Genomic DNA, 9,627 nt, shown 5'->3' with positions numbered 1-9,627 from the left:
CCCGACTGGGTATATGTTCCTGGGGGCATATTGTAAAGGTATCACAAGCTACGACTTACACTTACAAAATGTAGTGCATACCACATACATAGAATATATATACTCTCTCCAAAATGAAACGCACAACGAAAATGGCATCTTCATGCTGCAGTGTATTGGCAGAGGTGAAAAAAACCATTTGTTTTGTTTATGATCCCTATTGTGTCTTTTTTCCATCTTAAAACATCATAGCCAAACGCATCCCCTGTGGAACACCTGTATGTAGCATAGTGATTTTCAATAGACGATGTAGTTTCACAGGACACATAATTCACGTGCAATGCACGTGAAACAAAGGGATCACTTCGTGTTATTGATGGGTATAAAAGATCGATGACCGTCTTTGGCGTGTTTTCTGTATTTGGGAGTTTTAGGGGGAAGCAAAATGACACGAGTGAGCCGCGCCAATCGCCATATTGCTATAGGTCTCCTGGATGTAGGAATATCTCCGCTTATGTGATCTGAACGTCCATCAGAACACGATATCTTGTCTATGGGAGAAATATCACCAACAGAACTCTGTGGGAGATGGACGAAAACTCGGACGACCACAACAGCGCAACATCGGGACATCCGGTTACATCACCTGCGTCATCGAACAGTTACAGAGATCCGTACCGCCAGGCACATACCCGGATTGAGGAGAGACTGCGCAGATCGCCAGAAACAAGCAGCAGCAGGCAGGTTAAGAGCTACAAAACCGTACATTGGTCCCTTGCTCCCTCAGCAGCATCGACAACATCGTGTTGAATGGTGCACCAATGTTCAGGCCTGGACCCTCGTAGATTGGCGTCGAATCTCGTTCTGCGATAAATCGAGATTTCTCTTGGAATGACGCGATGAAAGAATGCTGGTGCACGAGGAGGCCTGTTCAAAATGTTCTTGGCCCACATAACTTCTAGACTGGTGACACCAACTAATCTTTGGAGCGTTGTTGGACAGTGTTCTTCAACAGCATTTCTAGTATTTTTCTCAGATAGATCAACTAGTACGAAAGCAACAGGACCTTGAAGCGTACTGGGGTATACATACGAGAACAGCTGATTTGAGCTCGTCAATTCCCGGCATAGCGTTTTCCATATTTCGCGGATACCCCAGGTCGAAATCGCTTACAGTGTGCAACACCTGGGTGAAAAACAGATGCGAAGAGCACCGGGTCGAGGACAGATTCTTGTTTCGCGTCATTTGGGATGCCCAGTTTCGCAGACGACTCTCCGCCCAACATTACTTCTCATGACATAACTTCGCCATGCTGCCAACTTTCTTAAAGACGTCACACAATGACCGTGTCGAATGACTCTTTTCACAATACCTTTCTCAAATGTCTACGTCAGGCACCGTTTGGATGTCTTATTACTTGATCTTCGTTGTCTCACAACCAAAAAAACTCAGAGAAGCATTATTTACAATCGACTGCCTTGTTGTCTCCCATTAGGAGAATCATATTAAAACTATTGTCTGCATATTTCAGAGGCTTTCAAGCTTCCCTTGCACAAAACGAGTGAGTGAGGTTTACGCCGCACTCAGCAATATTCCAGTTATATGGCGGAGGGTCTGTAAATAATCGAGTCTGGACCAGACAATCCAGTGATAAACAGCATGAGCATCGATCTGCGCAACTGGGAACCGATGACATGTGTCAACCAAGTCAGTGAGCCTGACCACTCGATCCCGTTAGTCGCCTCTTACGACAAGCACAGTCGCCTTTAATGGCAAGCATGGGTTGCTGGAGACCTTTTCTACCTCGGGACCTTCACGGGTCCCTTGCACAAAGACTGCCGTAGATGCTTGCTTATTATCAAGTCACGGTCATCGTAGCGTTAAAATCGCTTTGTAATATAGTAAGTTTGCAGTGGAAACGTACTGATGAATTTCACTTTAAACAAAAGAGTAAACCAAATAAAGTGACATTAAGACTGCGAATCCTCATAATTTTACCTTGCCAAGGTACGTTTTCCCTGCAAACAGACTATAATCATAATCCAACTGGCCCTTGAGAGTGGAACACTGACTGAATAACTATATGCAAAATATGTCTTGACGCGAACAGGATTTTTAAATAAAAAATACACACAAAACATAGTTAGCACTGGAAATTGAATTTCAGACAAATCTGACATTGTCTTTATAATACCGAATTGGTAAACACAATACACCATTGCGAACATGATGCTTTTCACTTACCATCAGGGTTTGATATAGGGTAGTGCAACCTGAGGATATCGGCCACCATTTCACCATACTGTCGTATTCAGATGTACTGATTTCTCAGCTTTGTACTGTCTTTACAACCTTTTGAATTTGAAATCCTTGATAAGTCTTCTGAGATTCACTCAAATCGATCTCAACATTTACCTTACACCGTATGGCACCTCTTAAACTCCAGCTGAGTCTGATTGTCCCGGAGTTAAGCAGAGCAGAACGCGACCATAAAACACGCCACGCTCTTGATTTTGACAATGAAATTCATACACATATATTGTTGACAAAATAAAATATTGGCAGTGAGGACGTATCAACTGAGAAAACATTTGCAGTCCATTGTGTGAGCTACAGAGACAATACATCGCGAAAAGACATTATGAGGCTGAGCTGGAATCAATAGGTAAAACGGATGTGTTTTAAACGTATCACTAACTTTAAGTTATGTCAATGTTTCTGGAAAAACCTTACTTGTATGTGTAGCTACAGATATCACTGAGTGTTATACACATAAACAGTACTGTCGAACAACTCCAAATGTGGATCAATTATTTGCTGATACTTACGGTAGTCCATGTTACAAAAAGCAAGATGCTTGCACTTGAACGTACGTGCTTTCTGTGAAAACAGTCTGAAGGCATTGTGGGTATAGATTTGAGATGGTTTGTATGGAATCCTAGAAAGGACATTATCACGTTGCTGCATTGCCCCGTTTTGCTTACTGTTGACACTTTTTGCTTCTTTTATCTAGGATTGCAATGCGACAAATCGACAATGTCCCTTTTTGGATTCCATTGCTTTAACACGATGGAAATACAAGATGCCCGGTATATTGACATCCATTGCTGCAAAGTCACTTCATCATGGGAATTCTAAACTAGAAGCATCCGTGACCAACTCGTGTTATTCCGGGACAAGCCGCCGTCTTCTTGGAGGTTACGGAAAGGGGCGAGTGGTGACGAGTGAACATGAAGTGGTCCCTAGTGATTTTCGTTAGAGACGACGTGTGGCTCGCAGACATGGATTACTGGAATATATTGAGAAGTGTGTTTAAAATACATATGCACACATAAACAGACAGACAGACCAGGTAATCAGGCACAGCGGGTGGCATTATATATAGCGGAACGGCGTAAAGCCACACTCACTTTCATGGCATGAAATACCTTCAGCTAAACACGTAAAGCTCATTTCCCTTAAATGTTCCCATTGCAGTATTGCGAACTTTGTGTTCCGGAATTACGACAGTCGTAGTCCTCACTCTAAAGCAGCTCCCGAAACCCGAATACTGAAAAGAGTTTAAATACCAAATGTCGTACTCAAGTGCCGAATCTACGAAAGAAAAAAATACGAATATGAAAAATAGAAATCAGATTCGGCACTTGAATCCCAAATATGAACAAAAAATTAAGATTCGGGATTCCAATCCCAAAGGTGAAGAAAAAAAAATCAGAGACGGGATTCGAACCGCCAATGCCGAATCCGTGTCTTGTTCACCAGATTAGTACTGTCCTGAGGTTATTTTAAACTAACGTTTACAGCATAAAGCTGTATTTAAGTATTAAACTGATTTAAGTGGAATTAACACGACAGTGTTGCACAACGTCATTTTGTCAATACTGAAAAGAGCAGATAATTAACGGTTGGTGTTCAATGTTCACAATGATGACTTCCTCTTCTAGTTATTATTCATGTGGAAAATTAATATGATCACGTAGCTGTGATTCGTCACCGAATTGGAAAAGTCTTCATTTTCGATGTAGTGCTCAATAAATATTTGCTCGCGGAAAATACCATTTCAGATTTGAAGACTGGATGTGTACATCCTCCTTGAGTGTTGCATGAATCGATACGTTTTTCAAGAAAACATCTTACACTTTCTGCTACCAGAGACAATATAATATTATCTATTCTGTGGTCTCTGGTCATGCTGAGCTGGTTGGGCTGGTACTTCTATGGGAACAGATGCAGACTGTGGTGAAAACGCCGAGAGACAGCAGTCCCACCATACAAACATGTTGGCCGTGATTCGTCAGTTTACTTTGCATTTCAAACAGCCCTGAGGAATGCATATACGCAATTCTTCGGAACTGGGGAGAAATACACTGTGGAAGATCTAAGTGACTTCAAGGATAGAGTAAAATCTTTGTATTAGATACCCGTGAAGATCCGTGTTAGAATTGGTCTTCAGTACGGTGTTTGCAATTCCTGAATTTGCCAGTTGGATATCAGGTCCTGGTGCCACCTACATTCCCTTAATGAAATCTGCAGGTCTATTTTGTTTACGTCGCAACAAAAGAAACAAAATAGACTACATTGTACACTGTTTCACACAATTCGACATCAAGTAGCAAAGCCTCAGGCACGGGCAGCAGATTTGATTTGTTTAAGACCGGTGTTGACATTCCGGTGGAATAACTGAGCTAAAATACCAGGAAAGGAAAGTGTAAGTTATTATGCGTGGTGGATCAGGGGTCGTTCAAGAACATTAATAAAGAAACAAACAATGGGAAATATTCCAGGTGAAAAAAGACAGATTACTTACTGAAAGCCACAAGAGCCTGCTAATATATGGAACTGGTGGCCCGATACAATAACAACCAGCGCTGGGCATCTGTGTCGGCGATTGTTTCGAGCTCTGCTTCAGTAACCCATGCTAGTCGTTAGATGCGACTACTGGGATCGGGTGGTCGGGCTCGCGGACTTGGCTGAGACGTCATCGGTTCCCAATACGTAGATCGATGCTCATACTGTTGATCACTGGATTATCTGGTCCAGACTCGATTCTTTACAAAACGCCGCCATATAATTGGAATGTTGTTGAGTGCGGCGTAAAACTGGGTGGAGCATGAAACTGAAGTCATTCACTCACTCAAGGAGCGAGCAAAAGAGTTTCGATTTTTGCTGAACCTGTGGTATACGTGTTACAGGCAATGTTTGTTGGGAGTAGGTTCATTTATGTAATGTGCCCTACACTGGCTTCTGAAATCTGGGGTGTCAGGATAGTCAAGTGGTTAAAGTGTTATCTCGTCACACTGAAGACCTGGGTTCGATTTCTCTCATGACCACAATGTGTGCAGCCCATTCCTGGTGTCCCCGCCGTGATGTTGCTGAAATATTGCTAAAGGTGGCGTAAAACTAAACTCGCTCACTTCCCCATTCATCACCATTCGCCCCTTTCCGTAACCTCAAAGATGACTCGTCCCCCTCTCGATGCTTGCCATGTCCGACAAACCATCAGAATGCGCGTAATGATTGTGCTGCTTTTGTAAAAAATAATCCCGAGTACTTGAATCGTTTCTGTCACTGTTTAAAAAATCATGAAAATATATATCGCCATATTGAAAGAACAGATAATGTAGCTAAGAGAATAATGTGGCCCATGGGATACATGTTATCTCACTCTAGGCAACTACTCGGTGCGATGAGTTATGCGACTATAAGCTTTTATAGCCGAACAACATGCAGCTTGGGTTATCCGGGTAAAAATGCGCAGTGCTATTGATTGTAGGGTTCATTCGTAACTACTCGTGCCATTCTGGCAAGCCGGATGTCTTCTTGTAGGTCACGGAAAGAGACGAGTTGTTACGAATGTGTTGGGGCTCTGGACATACCCGGTGTGGAGTTTGACGCAATATTAATTGACACACTCACTGTTAGTAGCCTTTAGTTAGGATGATGTCATGGCCGGTAAGGGATTCAAATACACGAACGTGCATTTATTTACATAACGGTTCTCAAGGGCCAAATTGGGTGTATTTCTGACGACCTTGCGGGCCTATTATGGAGATTGTAGGTGCGCTTTCGAACACTTTTCGGAAATACATATTCATAAAAATGTAGGGGAACTTCTTCAATTTACGATTGAAAGTATTGGGAGATACGAGGATCGTAGTCGAAGTCACCTAGAAAATAATGCAAATGCTCCTGTTTTCATATTTCAATTTTCTACACATTAAACTGTATATCTGTCAACCACAAGTTAACTGGTTTTGCTATGTTCCAGCCTCACGATCCCCATTTTGTTTGACTTTTTATTTGTTTTAGGTTGGTACGTCAAAAAAACCCCTCACATTCTGCAATAAATACTCCACAAACATCAGGAAGCAAAATATGCAAGAAACATTTTGCCTGTTGGAGACTGTGAAAAAGCTTATTTTGGAGACACCACCCACTCCATTTCAGATGACGCAATGATAAGAACATATTCGAATATTTTCACTTATTCATGCACGATGCCAAGGGTTCTGATTAAATACTGAACGCTCACACAAGTGTCAGCTCTAACAATATTGTAATCAGGAACACCTGAATACCAGAACAGAACACCTGGACAAAATGTTTTTGAAAGACCAAACGACTAATTGAATTTGCTTCACCTGTTAGCCCCAAATGGCAAAGGGGTACGTATAAATAAGGCTTCAGACCTGTCTGTAGGACAGATGTGGTTACTAGCATTTTACGTATTGAGATCGTAGACCCGTGTCGTAGAATCGTAAGTCTCTAGAATGGATGTGGGCATGTGTGAAAGTACGTGGAAAATAGATCTGTGTTTCTGTGATAACTGTTGGCTTAGGACATGGGAAACCCAGCTGAGGAATGGTGTACGAAGCGAATACAGAACGTGTTTGGTTTGCCGTATTCTCTCCATTAAATGCCAACCTCTGTGAGAGTGAGTTTAGTTATATTTTACGCCGCACTCAGCAATATTCCAGCTATATGGCGGCGTCTACAAATCTGGACCAGACAGTCCAGAGACCAACAACGTGAACATTGATCTGCGCTACTGGGAACCGATGACATGTGTCAACCAAATCAGCGAGTCTGACCACCCGATCCCGTTAGTCGCCTCTTATGACAGCACTGTCGACTTTTGTGGCAAGCATGTGTTGCTGAGGACCTGTTGTACCCCGGATCTTCACAGGTCCTGACCTCTGAGTTTAACAGTGATCGTTTCTTGCAAAATGCCCCTTGTGTGACATGAACTTGATAAGGAATTATAATGTCTTTACCACTGCAGCAGCCTTAAACAGAATAGACGCCAAGCTTGTGCAAATATGAGGACATCCTGAATTCAAACGAATAAGTATGGTCTGTCACAGCGATTTAACGACTGTCTGAAGGTGAAACCGGTGGAACAACTAATACAAACAGTAAACGAAAGATATAAAATGAGTATTTTATTTCGAGACATTACGGTATAAATCTATAAATAGAAACAGAAATGATATCTCTGGACTGACACCTGGATCGCCTTACAAACATTACCAAGGCTAGACGTAATGAGGTCTTATTTTAGGATCATGACAGCCAATGATAGAGCATGATTATAATCACATGGGATATGTCCATTCAAATTGCCTCATTTAGAGGATCCAGCCAATATTTAACAATGGCTTCTTTGACTATATAAAACTTATGTTTGTTGTAATCCCATGAGGTGAGTGAGCAGTTTGGCTTTCATAAAGCAATATTCAAGCAGTATCTTGGGAGGGGACACCAGGAATGGGCTTTGCTTATACCATGAGGGGAATCGAACCAAGTCTTTGGCATGAGGAATGGTTTAACCAATAGGCCTTCCTGTCAGTAAGCGAACAGTGAGTGAGTGAGTTTTATGCAGTGATCAGCTAACAGGCTGAGCCTATAAAATAAGCAATATTTGGATGGGGACTTTTGATTCTTGATCTACTATTTACCAGATAATGTTTTAATCAAATGTGAACACACTTCTAGATTAGCAGATAACCCTATATTCAAATTACCTGAAACCAGGGATACTCTACAACGGGGATGGGTCACTCGCTTGCCTTCTTTGCCATTTGTACTAATTAACGTGTGCCTCGTCACGCTCCAACGTACACTGTGACTTGGCTCCTTCCTAGTGCAACTTCAGTTGTGTTTAACCAGGGAGACTATACAGAGTATATACGTTGTAGATTATCCCTGGTTTAATAGAACTTCAGCCAGTTTATTGTATCAGTCGGAATTTTACACTGAATTAATGAATTATAGTAAGAATTAAGAGCAAGAATTATGAGAATGAATCAACGAGATAAAGAAAAAGAACAAAAGAAATAAGTACATATGTGAATGAATGAAAGAATAAATGATACACTGCGGCCTTCCCTCCCAAAACATGTTAAAGAACGCAAAAGTATCGCGAGAACACGTGTTAACATCAGCTGTCCTTTTAAAAAATCTGCTTTGAAACAAAACATTTTTGTTTACATTAATAATTAATTCAGATAACTTATTGCATGTGGGGAATGTAAAGGACATTAAGAAGATGTTAGCTGACACTGTCACACTGACCTCAAAAATAAAGTGTAAAACTCTCACGAAGCGTTCTAAACACCTTTCCAGTTTTGTCAAATAATAAGAACACGAAAGAAAGAAGCTATGGAACTATAACCCTCAAGCATCAATGGCAAATCAGATCAGATCGGCAATATGTCATATTTTCACACACCTCAAATACACCCTAACATTCTTTTTTAGATTATGAAACTATCACAATTACTTGCAAACATATTTCACCAGATAGTATATTCCCCTCTTATGAATTAAAGGTGTATGTGAAAAATGTTTTTGAGGAAGTAACTAGGAATACTCAAACACAGGCGTATGGTATTTCAATGCCGAAATGACATATTTTTCACACACCTCAATTACACCCTAACAATTTTTTAAGTCATAAAACCGTCACTATTACTTGCAAATACCTTTCAACTAAAGGTATGTTCTCCTAAAAATTAAACGAAAGAAGTTTTTATCGGAACAATTTAGTCTATCTTGGCGGTGAATCGAGAACAGAAGCCAGTGGGCTATAACTTACCGACTTGAAACTTTACTACAAACCTACTGGCATAATACGGACACTAATACCAATTATATGACTTAAACTGAAGTGATAAAATAGTTCCTCTACCTGTTGGATTTCAGTTGTTACATCACTCAGCGAACTTAATCAGCTGTTGAAAAAACCGGGCTCAATCTTACTATGCTGCCACCATATTGGCTACACTGGTTACGTAACGACCCGAGACATACGTTCAGCGGCTTTTCGAGGAGTTTCTTCTCCCCCTCTAAATAGTCTCCCTGCTGAAACTAAACAATTTCATGTAATTTAAAAGAACAACAGATACATCAAGATGGCTGAGACAGTATTCCATGAATATTTGATGTGTAAAGTGATGTGAATTAAACACCAACGATTTCAAGGTGTATGCTCTGTGACAGATAACCTATCTAAATGAGTATAGCAGTATAATACAGCCCCTCATCCCTGAAGACTGAACAATCAATACTAAGCTACATACCATTACTCTTTTGATACCATTTACCATCTCTAATAAAAAAAACCCCAAAACAAAACAAAACAATAAA

Source organism: Haliotis asinina, chromosome 12, assembly GCF_037392515.1.
Source record: "Haliotis asinina isolate JCU_RB_2024 chromosome 12, JCU_Hal_asi_v2, whole genome shotgun sequence".
Classification (NCBI taxonomy): domain Eukaryota; kingdom Metazoa; phylum Mollusca; class Gastropoda; order Lepetellida; family Haliotidae; genus Haliotis; species Haliotis asinina.
Note: the sequence above shows the minus strand (reverse complement) of the source record.